General features: G+C 49.1%; 1 protein-coding gene across 1 annotated transcript in view; it reads left to right on the top strand.

The window, feature by feature from the left end:
• The window catches only part of CDC73 (cell division cycle 73), a 418707-nt gene that overhangs the window by 155370 nt on the left and 235517 nt on the right, over nt 1-27820 (top strand). The window lies entirely within an intron of this gene.

Here is a 27820-nt window from a genome sequence, read left to right as displayed (position 1 = left end):
ACTATGCAGTGTATGCCACACCAGATTCTCTCCCTTATCTGTTTCATGTGAACAATGCAGCCAATCTTCACAGCTCAGTGAAGGGGCTGGGGAAGAGGGACCAGAGCCATCCTAGTTAGGGGCTCTTAACACTATAATGTCTGATATGTCATCACAACTCACTGCTCATGTTCAGAAAACTCAGCTACTACAACAGGCTGTTGCAGACTTAGCTGCTAGGGCAGATGTTACGCAGCCCCCCATCCCTAACTCAGGACCACAAAAGCGTGGTTTACCTGCTTTGACCTCTGAATTAGATGAGGAATTACAGGAGGATGGGGATGACTTGGATCCCATTAGTGGGGATTCCGCTTCTGCTCAGGGTATTGAACCCCTCATTCTGTCCATATGGGACGTGTTAAAGCTCCCTCTAGAGGACGCTGCGTCACAGCAGTCGTTTTTCTTTACACAAAACAAGCCTAATGTCACTTTCCCTGGTTCTGCAGAGTTAATGACCTATTTAAATTAGCCTGGAAAAATCCAGACAAAAAATACCAAGTGTCAAAACGATTTTTCTGCAGTGGGGTACACTGGGTTTCCACAGGGAATACATCGGGGTGTAGAGTTGGATCTTGATCTGAGGCACCAACAGGCTAAAGCTTTGACTGTTCCCAGGATGCACTGCACCGCCTCTTCTGTAACTCCGCCTCCGGGCACTGGAGCTCAGTTTGTAAGTTGGTGCCTGCAGAGCAGGTCACTAACAGGTGGGGCTGTGCTAGGCAGCCCTGAAAAGAGCTTTTTAAGAATACTTCAAGCGGGAGTATGCAGCGCTGCTAGGGAGGTGATGGAGCCGCAGCACAGGATGTCAGAATGATATAAACAGTGCTGCGGCTCCATCACTACCCCAGCAGCGCAGCATACTCCCGCGGCCGGGTTCACGGGTACTTGAGGCGGAGGCGCACCGGTCTTCAGGCACACCACAGCTGGATCGCGTGGCTGCGCATCAGAGAGGAGTTAAGAGGGTCCCCCGGTGGTACCTGCCAGTAAATCGCGGTACCAGGAGACGGACTGCGCTGCTGACGTGGACACTGTACTGCAGAGGGACCCCACTAATGCAACCAGGGCAGGGAGCACAGGTCGGATTTACTGAAATCCATTTTCTCTTACGTCCTAGATGATGCTGGGGACTCCGTAAGGACCATGGGGTATAGACGGGCTCCGCAGGAGATATGGGCACCTAAAAGAACTTTCTAGTATGGTGTGCACTGGCTCCTCCCTCTGTGCCCCTCCTCCAGACCTCAGTTAGATCTTGTGCCCAGAGGGGAGAGGGTGCATTACAGGGAGCTGTCCTGCGTTTTCTGTGAAAAGAATTTTGTTAGGTTTTTTATTTTCAGGGAGCTCTGTTGGCAACATACTCCCTGCATCGTGGGACTGAGGGGAGAGAAGCAGACCCACTTCTTAAGAGTTTTAGGGCTCTGCTTCTTAGGCTACTGGACACCATTAGCTCCAGAGGGAGTCGGAACACAGGTCTCACCCTGGGGTTCGTCCCGAAACCGCACCACCATCCTCCTCAAAGATGCCGGAAAAAAGAAGCCGGGTGAGTATTAGAAAAGAAAGAATACGTCAGGCGGCAGAAGACTTCAGATCTTCCTGAGGTAAGCGCGCAGCAGTAAGCTGTGCGCCATTGCTCCCACATAACACAAACACACACACACACACACACACACACACACACACACACACACATGGCACTGATGGGTGCAGGGCGCAGGGGGGGCGCCCTGGGCAGCAATAAACCTCGTTTTGACACAAAAGGATGATATTAGGCTGCTGAGGCAGTAAATAAACGATTCCCCGCCATTATTTTCAAAATACAGAACGGGACCAAAGCCCGCCGCTGGAGGGGGCGGAGCTTGATCCCTCAGCACTAACCAGCGCCATTTTCTCCACAGAAGCTGCAGAGAACGCTGGCTCCCCGGACTCTCCCCTGCTGAAGAGCTCAGAGGGCTGAAAAAAGAGAGGGGGACACATAATTGGTGCAGTGAGTGGGGGAAATCAATTATATATATATATATATATATATATATATATATATATATATATATATATATATATATATATATATATATATGCGCTGTCTGGGTTTTCCTGGGTCAGTTTGGCGCTGGTGTGTGCTGGCATACTCTCTCTCTGTCTCTCCAAAGGGCCTTCTTTAGGGAATTGTCCCCTTATAGTTATATCCCAGTGTGTGTGGGGTGTCGGTACGTGTGTGTCGGCATGTTTGAAGCGGAAGGCTTATCCAAAGAGGAGGTGGAACAGATGAGTGGTGTGTCACAGTCGGCGGTGCCGACTCAGGATTGGATGAATATGTGGCATATGTTAAATGCAAGTGTAGCTTCACTACATAAAAGGCTGGACAAAGCAAAGTCCAGGGTGTCGACAGGTGTTCAATCTACGGATGGCACCGACTCACAGGACCCATCGGGGTCTCAGAAACGTCCTTCTCACTAATAGGGGACACAGATACCGACACGGACTCTGATTCCAGTGTCGACTATGATGAAGCAAGATTGCACCTCAGGGTGACAAAAAGTATTCAGTGCATGATTATTACAATAAAATATGTTTTACATATCACTGATGAGCCCTCGGTGCCCGACACGAGGATAAACATGTTTAAGGGAAGGAAACAGGTTATGAATTTTCCTCCTTCCCATGAACTAAATGAGTTATGTGAAAAAGCTTGGGAAACTCCAGATAAGAAGCTGCAGATTCCCAAAAGGGTTCTTATGGCGTATCCTTTCCCTACACAGGACAGGGTACATTGGGAATCCTCTCTCACAGTGGACAAAGCCTTAACACGCCCTTCCAAGAGGCGCTACCGTCCCCTGACACAGCGACCCTCAAGGACCCTGCGGACCGCAGGCAGGAGACTACATTAAAGTCTATTTACACACATACTGGTTCTTTGCATAGACCGGCAATTGCGTCGGCATGGGTATGTAGTGCAGTAGCAGTGTGGACAGATACCCTGTCAGCTGATCTGGATACCCTTGATAGGGATACAATTATGTTAACATTAGCTCATATTTAGGACGCTGTCTTATATATGAGGGACGCTCAAAGAGACATTGGATTACTGGGTTCGAGAGCCAATGCTATGGCTATTTCGGCAAGAAGAGCCTTATGGATCCGCCAATGGACGGGGGATGCAGAATCAAAAAGGCATATGGAGGTTTTACCTTACAAAGGTGATGTATTGTTTGGGGACGGCCTCGCGGACCTGGTCTCCACAGCTACCGCGGGTAAGTCTACCTTTTTACCTTTTGTTCCCCAACAGCAAATGAAACCTCCACAATATCAGATGCAGTCCTTTCGGTCGCATAGATCCAGAAGAGGTCGGTGCTCCTCTTTCCTCGCCAGAGGTAAGGGTAGAGGCAAGAGGACACCTGCGGTGGCTAGTTCCCAAGAGCAGAAGTCCTCCCCGGCTTCCGCTAAGTCAACCGCATGACGCTGGGGCTCCCCTGCGGGAGTCCGCACAGGTTAGGGCACGCCTTTGACTATTCAGCCAAGTCTGGGTTCAGTCAGACGTGAACCCTTGGGTGATAGAAATAGTCTCCCAGGGTTACAAGCTGGAATTCGAAGAGGTGCCCCACGTCGATTTTTCAAGTCGGCCTTACCAGCTTCTACCCCAGAACGGGAAGTAGTGCTGGCTGAAATTCAAACGCTGTGTCAACAGCGAGTGAGCCAACAGGGAAAAGAGTATTATTCAACCCTATTTGTGGTCCCGAAGCCAGGTGGTTCGGTCAGGCCCACTTTAAATCTAAAATCCCTAGACATGTACATGAAAAGATTCAAATTCAAGATGGAATCGCTCTGAGCGGTGATAGCCTGCCTGGAAGGGGGGGATTTTATGGTGTCACTGAACATAAAGGATGCTTACCTTCATGTCCCCATATATCCCTCTCATCAGGAGTACCTGAGATTCGCGGTACAGGATGGTCATTATCAGTTTCAGAAAATGATGGTGATCCTGCGCAAGCAAGGAGTCATGATTATCCCATACTTGGACGATCTCCTGATAAAAGCGAGGTCAAGACAACTACTGGAGAACGTGTCACTCTCTCAGAGAGTGCTTCAGCAACAGAGTTGGATTCTCAATCTGCCAAAGTCACAGTTGGTTGCGACAACTCGACTGACGTTCCTAGGCATGATACTGGACATGGAACAAAAGAAAGTTTTCCTCACGTGGGAAAAAGTCCAGGTCCTCCAGAACATGGTCCGAGACCTGCTAAAGCCAAAAAGAGTGTCAGTTCATCAATGCACTCGGGTTCTGGGGAAAATAGTGGCAACTTACGAGGCCATTCCCTTCGGCAGGTTCCATGCAAGGACGTTTCAATGGGATCTTCAGGACAAATAGTCCGGGTCCCATCTACAATTATAAAAAAAAAAAAAAATAACACTGTCCCCCAGGGCCAGGGTGTCTCTTCTATGGTGGCTACAAAGTGCTCACCTTCTAGAGGGTCGCAGGTTCGGCATTCAGGACTGGATCCTGGTAACCACGGACGCGAGCCTCCGAGGATGGGGAGCAGTAACCCAAGGAAGAAATTTTCAGGGACTGTGCTCAGACCAGGAGTCCTGTCTACACATCAACGTGTTGGAACTAAGGGCCATATACAACGGCCTTCGACAAGTGGAGGGTCTCCTTCGCAACCTACCGGTTCTGATTAAATCGGACAATGTCACAGCAGTGGCTCATGTGAAATGCCAAGGCGGGACAAAAAGCAGTGTCGCAATGGCGGAAGCCACCAGGATTCTTTGCTGGGCGGAAAATCACGTAAGCGCTCTGTCAGCAGTCTTCATTCCGGAGCAGACTTCCTCAGCAGACACTATCTCCATCTTGATGAAGTCTTTGCAGAGATAACAAGTCTCGGGGGAGTTCCTCAAATACACATGATGGCGTCACGCCTCAACAAGAAGTTGCGGAGGTATTCTGCCAGGTCCCGGGACCCTCAGGCAATAGCAGTAGACGCTCTGGTAACACCATGGGTATTCCAGTTGGTCTATGTGTTTCCTCCTCTTCCTCTCATCACAAAAGTGTTGAGGATCATAAGACGAAAAAGAGTACAGACAATTCACATTGTTCCAGACTGGCCTCGAAGGGCCTGGTACTCAGATCTTCAAGAGATGCTCACAGAAGATCCTGGGCCTCTTCCTCTGAGAGAGGACCTGTTACAGCAGGGGCCCTGTCTGTTCTAAGACTTACCGCGGTTACGTTTGACGGCATGGCGGTTGAATGCCGGATCCTAGCTGAGAAGGGTGTTCCGGAGGAGGTCATACCTACTCTAATAAAGGCACCTACTCTAATAAAGGCTAGGAAGGAGGTGACCGCAAAACATTATCACCGTATCTGGCGGAAATATGCTTCTTGGTGTGAAACCAAGAATGCTACTACGGAAGATTTCCATCTGGGTCGTTTTTCTCCATATGGGCCTAAAGTTAGGATCCGTTAAAGTACAGATTTCGGCCCTGTCGATATTCTTTCAGAAGGAATTGGCTTCTCTTCCAGAAGTCCAGACTTTTGTAAAGGGAGTGCTACACATCCTGCCTCCTTTTGTGGCACCATGGGACCTGAACGTGGTGTTACAGTTCGTTAAATCACACTGGTTTGAACCCCTTCAAACGGTGGAGTTGAAGTTCTCACCTGGAAGGTGGTCATGTTTGTTAGCCTTGGCATCTGCAAGGCGTGTGTCAGAATTGGCGGCTTGTCTCACAAGAGCCCTTGCTTGATTTTTCATGTGGATAGAGCAGAAGTGAGGACTCGTCCTCAATTTTTACCTAAGGTGGTGTCTTCATTTCATATGAAACAACCTATAGTGGTGCCTGTGGCTACAAGTGACTTGGAGGATTCCAGGTCCCTGGATGTAGTCAGGGCCTTAAAGATTTATGTAGCCAGGACGGCTAGAATTCGGAAAACAGAAGCATTGTTTGTCCTGTATGCTGCCAACAAGATTGGCACGCCTGCTTCGAAGCAGACTATTGCGCGCTGGATCTGTAACACGATTCAGCAGGCTTATGTTACGGCTGGATTGCTGTTACCGCATTCAGTAAAGGTCCATTCCACTAGGAAGGTGGGCTCTTCTTGGGCGGCTGCCCGGGGCGTCTCTGCATTACAGCTTTGCCGAGCAGCGACTTGGTCGGGTTCAAACACCTTTGCTAAATTCTACATGTTTGATACCCTGGCTGATGAGGACCTAGCATTTGCTCAGTCGGTGCTTCAGAGTCATCCGCACCCTCTCGCCCGATTGGGAGCTGGGAGCTTTGGTATAAACCCCATGGTCCTTACGGAGTCCCCAGCATCCTCTAGGACGTAAGAGAAAATAAGATTTTAAACCTACCGGTAAATCTTTTTCTCCTAGTCCGTAGAGCAGGGGTGGGCAATTATTTGAGCTGGGGGGCCGCTTAACACTTCCAGTGAATATTCGAGGGCCACACACAAAATACTCAAAAAGAGATCCCTTTTTACACATTACGGCAGACCGCGTGCCCTTTTTACACATTACGGCAGACAGCGTCCCCCTTTTTACACATTACGACAGACAGCGTCCCCTTTTTACAGATTACGACAGACAGCACCCCCATTTTTATACATTACGGCAGACAGCGCCCCCGTTTTTATACATTACGGCAGACAGCGCCCCCGTTTTTATACATTACGGCAGACAGCGCCCCCGTTTTTATACATTACGGCAGACAGCGCCCCCGTTTTTATACATTACGGCAGACAGCGCCCCCGTTTTTACACATTACGGCAGACAGCGCCCCCGTTTTTACACATTACGGCAGACAGCGCCCCCGTTTTTACACATTACGGCAGACAGGGCCCCCGTTTTTACACATTACGGCAGACAGTCCCTACCCCCCTTTCCCCACCCTCCCCTAAACCTATATAGCAGTCCTTACCCTCCCCCTCCCCTAAACCCAAAAAAACGTTTTTAACTCCCCTCCCCTGAACTTATATGGCAGCTTTAGCTTTATCCAGGACAGGGGGTTTACCTATTTGTCAGTGGCAGACGATCCCCGCTGTCTGATGATCCGCGCTGCTGCTGCCGCCGCCGCTTCTCCTCGCTGGCCGCCGCTTCTTCTCCCCGCTGGCCGCCGTTTCTTCTCCCCACTGGCCTCCGCAGTGCTCCCCACTGGCCGCTTCTGCTCCGAGTCCCCACTGCAGTGCCCGCCCAGCGCCGCCCCCCGTGACGCCCAGCGCATGATAGAGGAAATCCCGGTCAGCTGACCCTGTGACGTGACCGGGATTTCCTCAGCGGCGCCGCGTCTGAGAGCAGTGCAATGACAAGCGGCCTGTCGGGCCTCTTGTCATTGCACTCTGGTGGGGCACAGCGGGCCAGGCAGGATTGGTCCGCGGGCCGCCTGTTGCCCACCCCTACCGTAGAGGATGCTGGGCGCCCGTCCCAGTGTGGAAAATCTGCAAGACTTGTATATAGTTATTGCTTACATAAGGGTTATGTTACAGTTAGAATCCGTCTTGGACCGATACTGTCGTTTGTTCATACTGTTAACTGGTTATGTGTATTCCAGGTTATATGGTATGATTGGTGTGGGCTGGTATGAATCTTGCCCTTAGATTAACAAAATCCTTTCCTCGTATTGTCCATCTCCTCTGGGCACAGTTCTCGAACTGAGGTCTGGAGGAGGGGCATAGAGGGAGGAGCCAGTGCACACCATACTAGAAAGTTCTTTTAGATGCCCATATCTCCTGCGGAGCCCGTCTATACCCCATGGTCCTTACGGAGTCCCCAGCATCCTCTACGGACTAGGAGAAAAAGATTTACCGGTAGGTTTAAAATCTTATTTTACATAGCTCCACAGTACCCAGTGGTGAGGACTAGCATAGGGGATGAGGCGCTGACCTGTAGCCCCTCCTCCAGCTCTGGTCGCCATCTACTGCTGGTGTTTCCGCCCCGGAGCGGCATTTCACTCTCCCTCACTCCCTGACAGAGATTTTGGCGCCATCTTTACATAAGTAGCTGGGCTGATCTCCGGGACTGCAGGGCACTGTCTCCTCTGTAAAGCTGCCTGTCTCATCAGCGCTGTGCATTTACAGGCACTTAAGTATTCTATATGTAATTTTAGACTCTGTTAGTTAAGAACAAGTGTACTGCTACCTGAATATTTAGCACAAATATTCTGTGATATACATCCAGCATCTACTGTGCATTGTTATATATATATATATATATATATATATATATATCTACACAGTATATAGTGTTTGGGGCTTTTGTACTGTGTATTTCAGTCTCCTCCTACTGCTTTAATTCTCTGTTTGTGCCCTGTATCTACTGTAACATAAATCAGGGGGTTATTTGCAGGTATTGTTTGTCTGGCTATATTGTACTGTTACGCTCTAAGGCTACATTCCCTATAATGTCTGCCACACAGGGCGGGAAATCTGCGGACACTGGGTGCCATACATCTCCAAGTCAGCCCGCAGCGCCTGTGGCCAATTGGGAACCACGTTGGGCAGCATTCTCAGGTATGCCGAGTATGCTTGTGACACATCTTATGCCCCATGTGGGATCTCCTGTGCCATTGCAGCCACATATTGTCCCTGTAGTTAATCTGCCCTGGGTGGACACTCTGTCTACCCAGTTACAGCAATTAAATCAATCTTTGGTTAGACTAAAGTCTGCCACACGCCCCCTCTGGGGTCAAGGGGTCATCTAAGCTGGCCATTTCTTCCTCACAATCCACTAATTTTTTGGATCATTCTTCTGATGAGGATGGAGAATATACTGATCTGTCAGACACTAATACAGTCGCTTCTGATGAGGAATCTACAACCCAGGTTGTTGATCCTGACCTAGTGGAGGCTATTAAGCTGATTCTACAAATTGATGATGAGATCGATCCCACTACTGCGTCTAAGAAACCTGATCAGTTCAGACGTCAGAAGGTTACTAAAGTAGTCTTACCACATTCTGACCATTTAATTGACATACGTAAGGAATCCTGGTCGTCTCCAGGAAAGAAATTTTCCCTGTCTAAAAAGAGGATAACGAGCTAGCATATCGCCGTGGAGTTGAGTAACAAGTGGGAAAATCCACCGCAGGTGGACTCTCATGTCGCCCGTCTTGTGGTGTCCTCTACTCTGCCTGTCACCACTGTCACCTCACTGAAGGAACCGACGGATAAGCATGTGGAGGGATGCCTGAAGTCTATTGACTCTCTTTCCGGTGCTGTACATAGACCCACTATAGCTTCCTCCTGGGCCGCGAAAGGAATTGAAGCATGGGTTCAGGCAATTGAGGATGAGCTGCCTCAGGATATTTCTGACACTGCCAGACAATATCTGTCTCATATTACCACAGCCTCCCACTATATTCAGGAGGCGGCCTCTGAGGCAGGTGTAATGGCAGCCAAGGCGTCTACTACGTCTATACTGTCTTGCCGAATTCTGTGGTTGAGGTCCTGGAAGGAGGATCTAGACTCCAAAAAGACCATGGAGGTGCTCCCTTTTAAGGGAGACATCCTTTTTGGGGAGGATCTGAATAAGATTGTGACTGACTTGGCAACTGCTGAGACTGCGTTTCTCCCAAGTACTAATCCTTCTACACCGAAGGCAAAGAGTACCACTTTTCGTTCCTTTCGACCTCCAGGGAAAGCAAAGGGTCAGGCGTACCCGAGACAGGCTTGTACTTCCAAAACCACTAAGCCCAAAGCAAAACAATCCTGGGCCGTCCGTCAGCCTGCTTCCAAACAAGACAAGCCTGCTTCATGACGGGGCGGGCTTCCCCCTGAGGGACCCCAGGGTGGGAGGCCGACTTCTGCAGTTCGCCTAGGCCTGGTTAAAGACCACTTCAGACGCCTGGCTGCGGGAAGTTGTCTCTCACGGGTACGCAATCTCTTTCAATAGATGTCCCCCTCGCCAGTTCTGCTCGACGGTTGTCCCTTCGGATCCATTGAAAGCGCAAGCTCTACACTTTGTTGTGCAATCCCTTCTGGACATAGGAGTGGTAGTGCCGGTACCTCTGTCCCAGAGAGGCAGGGGATACTATTCGACCCTGTTTCTATTTCCGAAGCCAAATGGGTCCTTCCAGCCTATACTCAACTTCAAAGCATTAAATAAATTTGTGAAAGTGTCCAAATTTCCGTATGGAAACTCTGCGCTCTTTTTTGTACTGGCCATGGAAACCGACTACTATATGGTATCCCTGGACATACAGTATGCTTACCTGCATATACCTATTGCCGTATCTCATCAACAAGATCTGCGGTTTGCTATTGGCATCCTCCATTATCAGTTCCAGGCTCTGCCATTTGGAATGGCCATGGCACCTTGGATCTTCACCAAGGTTATGGCCATGATGACGACCCTTCTCTGCCGTTAGGGAGTCAGGAACCTGTCGTATCTGGACGACTTGCTGATCCTGGCGATCGCCCAAGATGTTCTCCTCAGTCATCTGGAACTGACTGTCCAATTCCTACAAGCCCACATGTGGCTCATCAACTGGACAAAGTCCACGCTGGTCCCTGCTTGGAACATGGTGCACCTGGGGGCACTGCTGGACACACATCCAGAGATTGATTGTCTCCAGAGAAAGTACTAAAACGTCAGGACAGGATCAGATACTTCCTTTCTCGCCCAAGAGGGTCGATACACTCGGCGATGCAAGTACTAGGCCTCATGTTGTCTGCTTTCAACATGATAGAGTACGCTCAATTTCATTCCCACTTTCTGCAGAGGTTAATCCTTTCAAAATGGGACTGCCTTCCTCATCGGAACAGGTCTCAAATGATCTTGAACTCTGGAGGTTCATCTGTCACTGAGCTGGTGGCTACAGGACAAACAGTTGAGCAGGGGCTGTCCTTTCTGGATCTCCAACTGGGTCCTACTGACAACGGACGTCAGTCTGCGGGGTTGGGGTGTGGTGTTGGAGCAACACTATTTCCAGGTCCGGTGACCAGGGAGGAATCTCTCCTCCCCATAAACATTCTGGAATGGCTTGCAGTGTTCAATGCATTGACGCTTGCCCTGCTTCTGGTACCGAACAGGCCTGTTCAAGTACAATTGGACAAGCCACCATGGCGGCACTCAAAGCCGCATGGCAATGCTGTAAGTATCAAAAAACTTACGTTGGGCGGAACACCATCTGCCAGCAATATCGACAGTGTTCATTCCCGGAGTCCTCACCTGGGAAACGGATTTCCTCAGTCGTCAGGGCGTTCACGCCGGAGAGTGGAGTCTTCATCCGGAAGTCTTTCAACTCCTAGTGGACAAGTTGGGCCTACCAGATGTAGACCTGATGGTGTCTTGACACAATCACATGGTTTCGGCCTTCGGATCAAGGACCAAGGGATCCTCAAGCAGCGTTTGTGGATGCACTGGCAATTCCATGGAACTTTCGGCTGCCATACGTGTTCCCTCCGGTGTCACTCCTGCCCCGGGTACTATGGGAGTTAAAGCAAGAAATAGGAATACTACTTCTAGTCGCTCCAGAATGCCCAAGATGGCATTTGTTCTCAGACTTACAGGGTCTATCGATAGAGCGTCCACTTCTACTTCAACGCCCAGACCTCCTCGTTCAGGACCCCTGTGTCTACCCGGACCTGGCTAGACTGGCTTTGACGGCATGGCTATTGAAGCTTCACTCCTGAGGGCCAAAGGATTCTCCGAGGCAGTTATTCAAACTGTGTTGAAGGCCCACAAACTGGCTTTTGCATGGATTTATTACAGGGTCTGGAACGCTTAATTCACATGGTGTGCTGCTAAGAATTATAATGCCTATTCGTTCCGAACTTCCAGGCTTTTGGCTTTTCTGCAACAAGGCCTAGATTTAGGCCTTCGTCTGGCCTCCCTCAAGGTTCATATATCTGCCTTGTCGGTGTGGTTTCAGAGAAAAATTGCGTCTATTCCTGATGATCATACTTTCACTCAGGATGTTTTACGGTTTCAGCCTCCCTGTGTCCCTCCTGTGGCTCCATGGGATCTGTCTGTTGTCTTTAATGCCCTACAAGAGTCTCCATTTGAACCATGGCTCTAACTGTGTGGAGTTTGTATATTCTCCCCGTACTTGCGTGGGTTTCCTCCGGGTACTCCGGTTTCCTCCCACAATCCAAAAATATACTGGTCTGTGAATTGGATCCCAACAAAAACAATTAACCCTAGCGTGAATGTGTGTGCGTGTACATGTGGTAGGGAATATAGATTGTAAGCTCCACCGGGGCAGGGACTGATGTGAATGGCCAAATATTCTCTGGAAAGCGCTGCGGAATATGTGTGCGCTATATAAATAACTGGCAATAAATAAATAAATAAACCTCTTGAGCCTGTGGACCTTAAATGCCTTACACTTATGGTCGTGTTTCCGCTGGCTATTGCCTCTGCTAGGAGTGTGTCAGACTTAGGCGCTTTGTCCTGTTGTCCACCCTTTTTGATTTTTCATCGTGGCGGGGCTGTTCTTAGAACTCTCCCCGGTTATCTACCTAAAGTGGTATTATCATCTTTCTATCTTAACCAAGAGATTGTGCTTCTGTTTTGTTTTTCAAAGAACGGTCTTTGGATGTGGTACGGGCTCTCCGTATCTATGCGAAGAGGACTGCCTCTGTCCGGAGGTCAGATACACTTTTTGTACTTTTTTGGTTTTCACAAACGTGGCCGCGAATAAGCAAACCTTGGCCCAATGGATTAGATTGGTGATTGTACAACCTTATGTGCAGGCTGGACTCCCAGCTCCTGCTACTATTAAAGCCCATTCTACTCTGTCTGTTGGACCTTCTTGGGTGGCCCGCCGTGGCGCGTCAGTTGAACAATTGTGCAAGGCGGTTACGTGGTCCTCCATGAACACGTTTATTAGGTTCTATGCCTTTGATACTTCCGCCTCCCAGGATGCTTCCTTTGGACCCCATGTTCTTGTGCCCGCTACGGTGCGTCCCCTCCCATGAGGAACTGCTTTAGGACATCCCCAATGTATTCCCTGTGGAATCCCAGTGTACCCCGCTGCAGAAAAGGAGATTTATGGTAGACTTACCATGGTTAAATCTCTCTCTGCGTGGTGCACTGGATTCTACAGGGCGCCCACCCTGACACACTTAGCTTCTATGGGTTTGTATGGCATTAGCCGCTGGTCCCTTCTCCTGTCGTGAGAATGTGGTTCTATGTGACTTAACATCTATCGTCTTTTTTTACCTTTTGCTGCATTGGACTGGTTAACAAAACTGAGCTCCAGTGCCCGGAGGCAGGGTTATAGAGGAGGCAGTGCAATGCATCCTGGGAACTGTCAAAGCTTTAGCCTATTGGTACCTCTGATCAAAATCCAACTGTACACCCCGATGTATTCCCTGTAGAATCCAGTGTACCTCGCAGAAAGAGATTTAACCATGGTAATTCTACCATAAATCTCCTTTTGCACACTTTCCCATTTGCTCCTGAAGGTAGGAAATTCTGGGAAGAGCCCCCGGGTGTTGACGTCTCGGTCTCTTTCAAAAAAGGCGGTGCTGCCTGCCCAGGTCTCCTATACCATAAAGGATACTGGGGACAGAAAGATAGACTATACTAAAGTCTATCAATCTACAGAGCAGCAGGTGTATCGCAAAGGCCGGTCATAGCGGGTTGCTGGATGACCCATGCCATTCATACGTGGGCTTCTCAGATTCAGGAGGGCCTCTCCGGGAATATGCCTCTGGTCACTACGGTGACTCTCCTGAAGCACATTCAGGACACTTCACACGTCCTGTGTGACTCGCTCAAGGAAATGGGCAATATTAATGCTAGGACGTCTGCCATGGCAGTGTCGGCGCGCAGGGCCTTGTGGTTGCGTCAGTGGATAGTGGACGCAGAATCCAAGCGTTGTCGAATCCCTCCACTTTACTGGGGAATGGCTCCTTGGGCTTGAGTTGGATACGTGGATTTCCAAAGTCATTGCAGGGAAATCTATGTTTCTCTTACGTCCTAGAGGATGCTGGGGTCCACATTAGTACCATGGGGTATAGACTGGCCCCTTGGTAGCCATGGGCACTTTAAGAGTTTAATAGTGTGGGCTGGCTCCTCCCTCTATGCCTCTCCTACCAGACTCAGTTTAGATAATGTGCCCGGTGGAGCCAGTCACAGCTAGGGGAGCTCCATAGGAGTTTTTCTAGTTTTATTATTTTTTAATTAGAGTTAGGCACAGTGAGGCTGCTGGCAACAGCCTCCCTGCTTCGTGGGACTTAAGGGGGGAGTAGTGTCTAACCCTTTGAGGTTAATGGCCACTATCTCCGCTGACAGGACATTAAGCTCTTGAGGGTGATGATCGCTAACCCCCGAGGTGACCGCTTACTCCCGCAGCATGCCGCCACCCCCTAACAGAGCCAGAAGATTGCGGTAGTGAATTAGTCACCGGCACCCCGACTAGCGGGGAACCGGTGTGAATGGCGGCTATAGTGTGGGAGCGCAGTAGTACTGAAGCTGCGCTCCGGAGGCTCAGCGGTACTGCAGGGCGGCGCTATGAGGGGCGCCCTGGGCCAGCGCAATACCCTTACACTGGTCGCTACCTTTATCAGGGTCTCTGAGCTGCTGCTAGACACTAACCTCAGGCCAGTATAAAGAATCTCAAGTGCGCGAAGACGCACCATTTTCGGGGGCGGAGCTTCTCAGAGCGGATCCAGCAGCTCTCCAGCACCATTTTCTCCATGCAGAAATCACACAGTGAACGCTGACCCTCCGCAGACCTCTAGTCATCCTGTGCGGTACCAGGGGGTTATAGAAGGGGGTGGGAGAGTGCATTCTAACTGTGTAGTCTATTAAGGGTACACAGTCTGCGCCAGACAATTATTTCTAACTGTCTACTGGGGCGCTGGGTGTGCTGGCTCCATTATCTCTGTGTCTCTGAAGGTACTTGGGGGAAACTGTGTCTGACATTTTCCTGTGTGTGTGTGTGTGTGTTTGTGTGTGTATGGAAATCTCACATTACTATGTCCATGGACTCTGTATCTTGTGCTGCAGAGTATGTATCCACACCAGAGGAATCCATTCCATGTACTCAGTAGTGTAATTTTATGTCTCAGCCTGCTGAATCCGAACCCCAGTGGGTGGCTTCTATGAAGGGAATGATATTCCAAATTTCTACTAGGATTGCGCATCATGAGACTGAAGCACAGGTTTTAAAACAATCTGTGGAGGTTTTAACTGGTTCTGTTCCCACTACCTCAAATTCTCCTTGTGTATTCCCAAAGAAACGTGCGCTTGCCCAGATTATGCAGGGCGGTACGGATACAGACTCTGACACGGCAGACGGTGAGGGGGGATATGCGCATGGGGAGGGGGGGGGGGTTTGAGGCTTCCCTTGCAAAAGGGGTACAGCTCACGATTGAGGCCATTAGGGATGTGTTACACCTAACTGACAAACCACCTTGGTTGAGGGGGCTTATTTTACGGACAATAAGAGAGCCTCCCTCACCTTCCCTGCGTCTAAGGAATTAAACGCATTATTTGAGAAATCCTGGGAAAACCCAGAGAAAAGATTCCAGATCCCAAAAAGGGTTCTTGTTGCCTTTCCTTTCCCTGAGGAAGATAGGAAAAAGTGGGAAAACCCACCTATAGTGGACGCTTCTGTATTTAGACTGTCTAAAAAGGTGGTGGTGCCTGTCCCTTTGAAAGAACCGCAAGATTGAGACTACGCTCAAATCCATATACACTGCGTCTGGCGTGGCGTTAGGGCCCACTATTGCTTGCACATGGATTTCTAAAGCCATAGTTAAGTGGTCGGGCACATTGCTAGAGGAATTAGATTCTCTGGACAGAAGTGACGTTGAATTGTTTTTACGTAATATACAGGATTCTGCGGGTTTCATGGTGGAGCCATGAAGGATCTGGGTCATCTGAATGCAAGGACGCCTTCCGTGGCTGTCTCGGCACGCAGGGGACTCTGGCTGCGCAAATGGTCGGCAGATGCGGAATCCAGGAGAAGTGTGGGGAACCTACCCTTCACAGGTCAGGCTCTATTTGGGGAAGCATTGGATGCGTGGATTTCCACGGCAACCGCTGGTAACTCAACCTTTTTTCCCTTAGCCACTCAGTCAACGAAGAAACCTTTTTCTATGTCCACGATGCAGTCTTTTCGGTCCGCAAAAGTTAAAAATTCCAGGCATCCTACCACTTTCTACAGAGGTGGTCAAGCAAAATCCAAAATACCTGCACCTGCAGGTTCCCAGGAGCGGAAGCCTGCCTCTGTATCCTCAAAATCCTCAGCATGACGGTGGACCTCACAGCCTGGAGATTGAGCAGATGGGAGCGAGACTCAGACATTTCAGTCACGTCTGGGTGTCCTCCGGCCTGGATCCCTGGGTAAACGATATTGTGTCCCGGGGGTACAGGCTGGAGTTTCACGAGGTCCCACCTCAGATTCTTCAACTCAGGCTTACCAGCTTTGATGACAGACAGGGCTATCCTACAGGAAGCCATTCAAAAACTGGAAAGGGCAGATGTCATTGTTCCGGTTCCAGCTCATCTGGAAAACAAGGGTTACTATTCAAACCTATTTGTGGTACAGACCAATTTTGAACCTGAAGTCATTAAACCCTTATTTGAGGGAGTTCAAGTTCAAAATGGAGTCTCTGAGAGCGGTAATCTCAGGTCTGGAGGAGTGGGAATTCCTGGTATCTCTGGATATCAAGGATGCGTACCTTCACATTCCAATCTGGCCGCCTCACCAGGCTTATCTAAGATTTGCACTGTTGGACTGTCACTATCAGTTTCAGGCACTGCCATTCAGCCTCTCCACGGCACCGAGGGTTTTCACCAAGGTGATGGCAGAGTTGATGGTTCTCCTCTGCAGGCAGGGAGTAAATATAATTCCATATTTGGACAATCCGCTGATAAAAAGCGTCATCCATGGAGAAGTTGTTGCAGAGCATTGCTCTCACGACTCGTCTGCTCCGGGATCATGGATGGGTCCTGAATCTTCCAAAGTCACATTTGGAGCCGACAAGGAGATTGTCTTTACTAGGGATGATCCTCGACACACAGGTGCAGAGGGTGTTTCTACCGGTGGAGAAAGCGTTGGTGATCCAATCATTGGTCAGGGATGTCTTGAAGCCTGCCCGGGTATCGGTCCATCAGTGCATTCGCCTTCTGGGGAAGATGGTTGCCTCCTACAAAGCTCTGTAGTACGAAGATTTCATGCACGGCCCTTCCAACTGGATCTCCTGGACAAGTGGTCAGAATCTCACCTACACAGGCACCAGAGAATAAGTCTGTCGCCGTCAGCCAGGATCTCATTCCTGTGGTGTCTACAACTGCCTCACCTTCTAGAGGGCCGCAGGGTCGGGGTTCAGAACTGGATCCTTCTAACCACGGATTCAAGTCTCAGACGTTGGGGCGCAGTCACCCAAGGGGAAACCTTCCAAGGAAGGTGGTCAAGTCTGGAATCTGTTCTTCCGATAAATGTCCTGGAACTGAGAGCCGTGTATAACTGTTTTCTACAAGCAGCACACCTTCTGCAAGATCAGGCCATTGAAGTGCAGTCGGACAATGTATCGATGGTGGCCTACATAAACCGACTGGGCGGAACGAAGAGCAGAGCTGCGATGTCAGAGGTGACGAGAATCATCCTCTGGGCAGAAAAGCACGCGGTGGCGCTGTCGGCAATCTTCATTCCGGTGTGGACAACTGGGAAGCGGACTTCCTCAGCAGGCATGATCTCCATCCAGGAGAGTGGGGCCTTCATCAGGAGGTATTCGCAGAGTTCACAAGTCTTTGGGGTGTACCTCAAATAGACAGGATGACCTCACGCCTCAACAAGAAGCTTCGGCGGTACTGTTCCAGTCAAGAGACCCTCAGGCTGTGGTAACTCCGTGTGTGTTAGTCAGTGTATGTGTTCCTTCCACTTCCACTCCTCCCAAGGATTCTAAAGCTCGTAAAGAGAATAAAAGTTCAGGCGATCCTCATTGCTCCAGACTGGCCGAGGAGGGCTTGGTATGCGGTACTTCTGGAGTTACTGCTGGAAGATCCCAGGCCTCTTCCTCTTCAATAGGACTTTCTGCAACAGGGGCCCTTCGCTTATCAAGACTTACCATGGCTACGTTTGACAGCATGGAGGTTGAGCGCCAGATCTTAGCTCGGAAAGGCATTCCCAGCAAAGTTATTCCTACCCTGTTACAGGCTAGGAAAGGTGTAACGTCTAAATATTACCATCGGATTTGGAAAAAGTACGTGTCTTGGTGTGAGTCCAAGAAGTTTCCTTTGGTGGAGTTTCAACTTGGACGGTTTCTCCTCTTCCTGCAAGCAGGTGTGGATGTGGGCCTGCGTTTGGGTTCCATTAAGTTCCAGATTTCGGAATTGTCCATTTTTCTCTAACGTCCTAGTGGATGCTGGGGACTCCGTAAGGACCATGGGGAATAGACGGGCTCCGCAGGAGACATGGGCACTTTAAGAAAGAATTTAGATTCTGGTGTGCTCTGGCTCCTCCCTCTATGTCCCTCCTCCAGACCTCAGTTTGAATCTGTGCCCGGACGAGCTGGGTGCTGTTCAGTGAGCTCTCCTGAGCTTGCTGTAAGAAAGTATTTTGTTAGGTTTTTTATTTTCAGGGAGCTCTGCTGGCAACAGACTCCCTGCATCGTGGGACTGAGGGGAGAGAAGCAGCCCTACTCTCTGCAGATTGGTCCTGCTTCTTAGGCTACTGGACACTATTCGCTCCAGAGGGATCGTACACAGGATCTCCAGGATCTCGCCCTCGTCGTCCGATCCCAGAGCCGCGCCGCCGTCCCCCTCGCAGAGCCGGAAGACAGAAGCCGGGTGAGCATAAGAAGCAAGAAGACTTCGAAATCGGCGGCAGAAGACTCCAGTCTTCACTGAGGTAGCGCACAGCACTGCAGCTGTGCGCCATTGCTCCCACACACACCCACATACTCCGGTCACTGTAAGGGTGCAGGGCGCAGGGGGGGCGCCCTGGGCAGCAATTAGGACCTCTTTGGCAAAAGTTTGCATAATATACAGTTGGGCACTGTATATATGTATGAGCCCCCGCCAAGAAAATGTATATTTAGCGTGACAGAAGCCCGCCGTCGAGGGGGCGGGGCTTCTTCCTCAGCACTCACCAGCGCCATGTTTTTTCTCCACAGCACCGCTGAGAGGAAGCTCCCCAGCCTCTCCCCTGCAGATACACGGTAGAAGAGGGTAAAAAGAGAGGGGGGGTCACATAATTAGGCGCAAAAATCAATATAAACAGCAGCTACTGGATTAACATTAAGTTACTGTGTTATTCCTGGGTTAATAGCGCTGGGGTGTGTGCTGGCATACTCTCTCTCTGTCTCTCCAAAGGGCCTTGTGGGGGAATTGTCTTCAGATGAGCATTCCCTGAGTGTGTGGTGTGTCGGTACGTGTGTGTCGACATGTCTGAGGTAAAAGGCTCCCCTAAGGAGAAGATGGAGCAAATGTGTGTGTGAGGGGTGTCTCCATCGACAACGCCGACACCTGTTTGGATATGTGTAATTAAGTGCTAAGGTGAAATTATTGCACAAAAGATTAGAGAACAGACAGGGTATCTACCCATGTCTGTGCCTATGTCGTAGAGACCTTCAGAGTCTCTCAATGATCACTATCCAAAATAATAGACACGGATATCGACACGGAGTCTGACTCCAGTGTCGACTACGATAATGCAAAGTTACAGCCAAAATGGCAGGAAAGTATTCAATATATGATTATTGTAATAAAAGATGATTTGCATATCACTGATGACTCATCTGTCCCTGACACAAGGGTACACATGTTTAAGGGGAAGAAAGCTGAGGTAAATTTCCCTCTTCTCATGATGAAAAAGAGCGGGAATCTCCAGACAAGAGACTGCAGTTTCCCACAAAGAATTCTCAGGGAGTATCCTTTCCCTACTAGGGCCAGGATACGATGGGAATCTTCCCCTAGGGTGTCACGTTTGCCCAAAAGGTAGCCCTGACTTAACAGCTATCCTCAGGGATCCTGCAGATAGCGTGCACATTCTGGTACACTACTCAGACCGGCGATTGTGTCGGCATGGGTTTATAGCGCTGTAGCAGCGTGGTCAGGTACCTTATCAGCAGAGATTGAGACCCTAGTATGTATATATATATATATATATATATATAGATATATATAGATATATATAGATATATATAGATATATATAGATATATATAGATATATATAGATATGTATAGATACAGATACAGGTTGAGTATCCCTTATCCAAAATGCTTGGGACCAGAGGTATTTTGGATATGGGATTTTTCCGTATTTTGGAATAATTGCATACCATAATGAGATATCATGGTGATGGGACCCAAGTCTAAGCACAGAATGTATTTATGTTTCATATACACCTTATACACACAGCCTGAAGGTAGTTTTAGCCAATATTTTTTATAACTTTGTGCATTAAACAAAGTGTGTGTACATTCACACAATTCATTTATGTTTCTTATACACCTTATACACACAGCCTGAAGGTCATTTAATACAATATTTTTAATAACTTTGTGTATTAAACAAAGTTTGTGTACATTGAGCCATCAGAAAACAAAGGTTTCACTATCTCACTCTCACTCAAAAAGTCCGTATTTCGGAATATTCCGTATTTCGGATATTTGGATATGGGATACTCAACCTGTATGTATAGATATAGATATATATGTTAAAGATGCTGTCTTAAGATATATATATATATATATATATATATATATATATATATATATATATATATAACATGCCCAAAGAGACATGAGTATACTGGGTTCTAGAGTCAACGCTATGTCGATTTCTGCTGGACGTGTCCTGTAGAATATGCAATGGACAGGTGATGCTGACTTAAAAGGCATATGGAAGGCTGAGGATTGTGTGGAGAAGGGATCACGGACCTGGTCTCCACAGCTATAGCTGGTAATTCTGATCTTTTGCCTTATATTCCTGCACAGCCTAGGAAAGCACGGCATAATCAAATGCAGCCTTTCGATCACAAAGAAACAAGAAAGTCCGAGGTGCGTCCTTTCTTGCCAGAGGCAGGGGCAGAGGAAAGAAGCTGCACAACACAGCTAGTTCCCAGGAACAGAAGTCATCCCCGGCCTCTACAAAATTCACCACATGTTGCTGGGGCTACACAGGCGAAGCTAGGCCCGGTGGGGGCACGTCTTCGTAATTTCAGCCACAAGTGGGTTCACTCCCTGTTGGATCCCTGGGCAATTGATATTGTGTCTCAGGGATACAAGCTGGACTTTGAGGAGATGCCCCTCACCGACGGCCCTGCTGGCTTCCCCCCACGAGAGGGAAATAGTGTTAACTGCAATTCACAAATTGTATCTTCAACAGGAGGTGGTCAAGGTTCCCCTCCTTCAACCAGGAGAGGGTTATTATTCGACCATGTTATAGTCCCGAAACCGGACGGTTCGGTCAGACCCATATTGAATTTAAAATCCCTGAACATATACCTGAAAAGGTTCAAGTTCAAGATGGAATCGCTAAGAGCGGTCATCGCAAGCCTGAAAGGGGGAGATTTTATGGTGTCTCTGGACATAAAGGATGCATACCTTCATGTCCCCATTTATCCACCTCATCAGGCGTACCTCAGATTTGCGGTACAGGATTGTCATTATTAATTTCAGACGTTGCCGTTTGGTTTCCCCACGGCCCCGAGAATCTTAACCAAGGTAATGGCGGAAATGATGGTGCTCCTGCGGACGCAGGGTGTCACAACTATCCAGTGCTTGGACGATCTCCTCATAAAAGTGAGATGTAGAGAGCAGTTGCTGAACAGCGTATCACTTTCTCTGGAAGTGTAACGGCAACACGGCTGGATTCTAAATATTCCAAAGTCGCAGTTGGTTCCTACGGCTCATCTGCCTTTCCTAGGCATGATTCTAGACACAGACCAGAAAAGGGTTTATCTCCCGATAGAGAGAGCTCAGGAGCTCATGACACTGGTCAGGAACCTATTCAAACCAAAACAGGTGTCAGTGCATCACTGCACTCGAGTCCTGGGAAGGATGGTGTCATCATAAGAGGCCATTCCCTTCGGCAGGTTCCATGCGAGGACCTTTTCAATGGGACTTACTGGACAAGTAGTCCGGATCACATCTTCAGATGCATCGGTTAATCACCCTATCCCCCAGGGCCAGGGTGTCTCTCCTGTGGTGGCTGCAGAGTGCTCACCTTCTCGAGGGCCGCAGATTCGGCATTCAGGACTGGGTCCTGGTGACCACGGATGCAAGCCTCCAAGGGTGGGGAGCAGTCGCACAGGGAAGGAATTTCCAAGGTCTGTGGTCAAGTCAGGAGACTTGCCTTCACATCACCATCCTGGAATTAAGGGCCGTATACAACGCCCTACGTCAAGCGGAGACCCTGCTTCGCGACCAACCGGTTCTGATTCAGTCAGAAGCCACCAGAATTCTTCGCTGGGCGGAGAATCACGTAAGCGCACTGTCAGCAGTGTTCATCCCGGGAGTGGACAGCTGGGAAGCAGACTTCCTCAGCAGGCACGGCCTCCACCCGGGAGAGGGGGGGCTTCATCAAGAAGTCTTCACGCAGATTGCAAGTCGGTGGGAACTGCCACAGGTGGACGTGATGACATCCCGCCTCAACAAAAAGCTACAGAGGTATTGCGCCAGGTCATGAGACCCTCAGGCGATGGCTGTGGACGCACTGGTGTCACCGTGGGTGTTCCAGTCGGTCTATGTATTTCCTCTTCTTCCTCTCATAAGGTGCTGAGAATCATAAGAAAAAGAGGAGTGAGAACAATACTCATTGTTCCGGATTGGCCAAGAAGGACTTAGTATCCAGATCTGCAAGAAATGCGCACAGAGGACCCGTGGCCTCTGCCTCTAAGACAGGACTTGTTGCAACAGGGGCCCTGTCTGTTCCAAGTCTTACCGCGGCTGCGTTTGACGGCATGGCGGTTGAACGCCGGATCCTAGCAGAATAAGGCATTCCGGGTGAGGTCATTCCTACGCTGATAAAGGCTATGAAGGACGTGACGGCTCAACATTATCACCGTATATGGCGAAAATATGTTGTTTGGTGTGTGAGGCCAGGAATGCCCCTACGGAGGAATTCCAGCTGGGCCATTTCCTTCACTTCCTACAGTCGGGAGTAACTTTGGGCCTAAAATTGGGTTCCATTAAGGTCCAGATTTCGTCCCTATCCATTTTTCCTTTAAAAAGAACTGGCTTCCCTACCTGAAGTTCAGACGTTTGTAAAGAGAGTGCTTCATATTCAGCCCCCTTTTGTGCCTCCAGTGGCACCTTGGGATCTTAACGTGGTGTTGAGTTTCCTGAAATCACATTGGTTTGAACCACTCAAAACGGTGGAATTGAAATATCTCACGTGGAAGGTGGTCATGCTACTAGCCTTGGCTTCGGCTAGGCATGTTTCAGAATTGGCGGTTTTGTCACATAAAAGCCCCTATCTGGTTTTCCATGCGGATAGAGCAGAATTGCGGACCCGCCCACAATTTCTGCCGAAAGTGGTTTCATCCTTTCATGTAAACCAACCTATTGTGGTGCCTGTGGCTACTACTGACTTGGAGGATTCCGAGTTACTTGATGTGGTCAGGGCTTTGAAGGTTTATGTTGCCAGAACGGCTAGGGTCAGGAAAACAGAATCTTTGTTTATCCTGTATGCTTCCAAAAAGCTTGGGGCGCCTGCTTCAAAGCAAACTATTGCTCGCTGGATCTGTAACACGATTCAGCAGGCTCATTCTGCGGCTGGATTGCCGCTGCCAAAATCAGTTAAGGCCCATTCCACTAGGAAGGTGGGCTCTTCTTGGGCGGCTGCCCGAGGGTTCTCGGCATTACAACTATACCGAGCGGCTACTTGGTCAGGTTCAAACACTATTGCAAAGTTCTATAAGTTTGATACCCTGGCTGAGGAGGACCTTGTGTTTGCTCATTCGGTGCTGCAGAGTCATCCGCACTCTCCCTCCCGTTTGGGAGCTTTGGTATAATCCCCATGGTCCTTACGGAGTCCCCAGCATCCACTAGGACGTTAGAGAAAATAAGATTTTACTTACCGGTAAATCTATTTCTCGTAGTCCGTAGTGGATGCTGGGCGCCCGTCCCAAGTGCGGACTTCTTCTGCAATACTTGTATATAGTTATTGCTGCAATAAGGGCTATGTTATTGTTGCATCAGGGTTGAACTGATGCTCTGTTGTTGTTCATACTGTTGACTGGGTAAGTTTATCACAAGTTATATGGTGTGATTGGTGTGGCTGGTATGAGTCTTGCCCTGGATTACCAAAATCCTTTCCTTGTACTGTCAGCTCTTCCGGGCACAGTTTCTCTAACTGAGGTCTGGAGGAGGGACATAGAGGGAGGAGCCAGAGCACAGCAGAATCTAAATTCTTTCTTAAAGTGCCCATGTCTCCTGCGGAGCCCGTCTATTCCCCATGGTCCTTACAGAGTCCCCAGCATCCACGGATATAGTAAAATCTTATTTTTTTTCTGAAACAAATTGGCTTCCCTCCCTGAGGTTCAGACTTAATTGAAAAGGGGTCCTGTGCATCCAGCCTCCCTTTGTGCCTCCTACGGCACCTTGGGATCTTAACGTGGTGGTGCAGTTCCTGCAATCTGATTGGTTCGAACCTTTACAGGAGGATGAGGTCAAGTTTCTTACTTGGAAGGCGTTCACACTGTTAGCATTGGCATCTGCTAGACGTGTGTCAGAATTGGGGGCATTGTCCTGCAAGAGCCCCTATTTCTCTATCGTCCTAGTGGATGCTGGGGTTCCTGAAAGGACCATGGGGAATAGCGGCTCCGCAGGAGACAGGGCACAAAAAGTAAAGCTTTACGATCAGGTGGTGTGTACTGGCTCCTCCCCCTATGACCCTCCTCCAAGCCTCAGTTAGATTTTTGTGCCCGGCCGAGAAGGGTGCAATCTAGGTGGCTCTCCTAAAGAGCTGCTTAGAAAAGTTTAGCTTAGGTTTTTTATTTTACAGTGAGTCCTGCTGGCAACAGGATCACTGCAACGAGGGACTTAGGGGAGAAGAAGTGAACTCACCTGCGTGCAGGATGGATTGGCTTCTTGGCTACTGGACATCAGCTCCAGAGGGACGATCACAGGTACAGCCTGGATGGTCACCGGAGCCTTGCCGCCGGCCCCCTTGCAGATGCTGAAGTAAGAAGAGGTCCAGAATCGGCGGCAGAAGACTCCTCAGTCTTCTAAAGGTAGCGCACAGCACTGCAGCTGTGCGCCATTTTCCTCTCAGCACACTTCACACGGCAGTCACTGAGGGTGCAGGGCGCTGGGAGGGGGGCGCCCTGGGAGGCAAATGAAAACCTATTTTGGCTAAAAATACCTCACATATAGCCTCCGGAGGCTATATGGAGATATTTAACCCCTGCCAGAATCCGTTAAGAGCGGGAGACGAGGCCGCCGAAAAAGGGGCGGGGCCTATCTCCTCAGCACACAGCGCCATTTTCCCTCACAGAAAGTCTGGAGGGAAGGCTCCCAGGCTCTCCCCTGCACTGCACTACAGAAACAGGGTTAAAACAGAGAGGGGGGGCACTAATTTGGCGTTAGAAATATATAAAAAAGATGCTATAAGGGAAAACACTTATATAAGGTTGTCCCTATATAATTATAGCGTTTTTGGTGTGTGCTGGCAAACTCTCCCTCTGTCTCTCCAAAGGGCTAGTGGGTCCTGTCCTCTATCAGAGCATTCCCTGTGTGTGTGCTGTGTGTCGGTACGTGTGTGTCGACATGTATGAGGACGATGTTGGTGAGGAGGCGGAGCAATTGCCTGTAATGGTGATGTCACTCTCTAGGGAGTCGACACCGGAATGGATGGCTTATTTAGGGAATTACGTGATAATGTCAACACGCTGCAAGGTCGGTTGACGACATGAGACGGCCGACAAACAATTAGTACCGGTCCAGACGTCTCAAAAACACCGTCAGGGGTTTTAAAACGCCCGTTTACTTTAGTCGGTCGACACAGACACAGACAGGGACACTGAATCCAGTGTCGACGGTGAATAAACAAACGTATTCCTTATTAGGGCCACACGTTAAAGGCAATGAAGGAGGTGTTACATATTTCTGATACTACAAGTACCACAAAAGAGGGTATTATGTGGGATGTGAAAAAACTACCGTAGTTTTTCCTGAATCAGATAAATTAAATAAAGTGTGTGATGATGCGTGGGTTCCCCCCGATAGAAAATTATGGGCGGTATACCCTTTCCCGCCAGAAGTTAGGGCGCGTTGGGAAACACCCCTTAGGGTGGATAAGGCGCTCACACGCTTATCAAAACAAGTGGCGGTACCGTCTATAGATAGGGCCGTCCTCAAGGACCAGCTGACAGGAGGCTGGAAAATATCATAAAAAGTATATACACACATACTGGTGTTATACTGCGACCAGCGATCGCCTCAGCCTGGATGTGCAGAGCTGGGGTGGCTTGGTCGGATTCCCTGACTAAAAATATTGATACCCTTGACAGGGACAGTATTTTATTGACTATAGAGCATTTAAGGATGCATTTCTATATATGCGAGATGCACAGAGGGATATTTGCACTCTGGCATCAAGAGTAAATGCGATGTCCATATCTGCCAGAAGATGTTATGGACACGACAGTGGTCAGGTGATGCAGATTCCAAACGGCACAAAGGTGTATTGCCGTATAAAGGAAGAGGAGTTATTTGGGGTCGGTCCATCGGACCTGGTGGCCACGGCAACTGCTGGAAAATCCACCGTTTTTACCCTAAGTCACATCTCTGCAGAAAAAGACACCGTCTTTTCAGCCTCAGTCCTTTCGTCCCTATAAGATCATATCTGCCCAGGGATAGAGGAAAGGGAAGAAGACTGCAGCAGGCAGCCCATTCCCAGGAACAGAAGCGTTCCACCGCTTCTGACAAGTTCTCAGCATGGCGCTGAGACTGTACAGGACCCCTGGATCCTACAAGTAGTATCCCAGGGGTACAGATTGGAATGTCGAGACGTTTCCCCTTCGCAGGCTCCTGAAGTCTGCTTTACCAAGGTCTCCCTCCGACAAGGAGGCAGTATGGGAAAAAATTCACAAGCTGTATTCCCAGCAGGTGATAATTAAATTACCCCTCCTACTACAAGAAAAGGGGTATTATTCCACACTATATTGTGGTACTGAAGCCAGAAGGCTAGGTGAGACTTATTCTAAAAATTTTTTTGAACACTTACAAAGGTTCAAATCAAGATGGAGTCACTCAGAGCAGTGATAACGAACCAGGAAGAAGGGGACTATATAGTGTCCCGGGACATCAGGGATGCTTACCTCTATGTCCCAAATTTGCCCTTCTCACTAAGGGTACCTCAGGTTCGTGGTGCAGAACTGTCACTATCAGTTTCAGACGCTGCCGTTTGGATTGTCCACGGCACCCCGGGTCTTTACCAAGGTAATGGCCGAAATGATGATTCTTCTTCGAAGAAAAGGCGTCTTAATTATCCCTTACTTGGACGATCTCCTGATAAGGGCATAGTCCAGGGAACAGTTGGAGGTCGGAGTAGCACTATCTCGGATACTGCTACAACAGCACGGGTGGATTCTAAATATTCCAAAATCGCAGCTGATCCCGACGACACGTCTGCTGTGCCTAGGGATGATTCTGGACACAGTCCAGAAAAAGGTGTTTCTCCCGGAAGAGAAAGCCAGGGAGTTATCCGAGCTAGTCAGGAACCTCCTAAAAACAGTGCATCATTGCACAAGGGTCCTGGTAAAAATGGTGGCTTCCTACGAAGCAATTCCATTCGGCAGATTTCACGCAAGAACTTTTCAGTGGGATCTGCTGGACAAATGGTCCGGATCGCATCTTCAGATGCATCAGCGGATAACCCTATATCCAAGGAC

This window comes from Pseudophryne corroboree, chromosome 9 (assembly GCF_028390025.1).
Source record: "Pseudophryne corroboree isolate aPseCor3 chromosome 9, aPseCor3.hap2, whole genome shotgun sequence".
In the NCBI taxonomy this organism is placed as follows: Eukaryota; Metazoa; Chordata; class Amphibia; order Anura; family Myobatrachidae; genus Pseudophryne; species Pseudophryne corroboree.
Note: the sequence above shows the minus strand (reverse complement) of the source record. Positions and strands in the feature narration are given on the sequence as shown.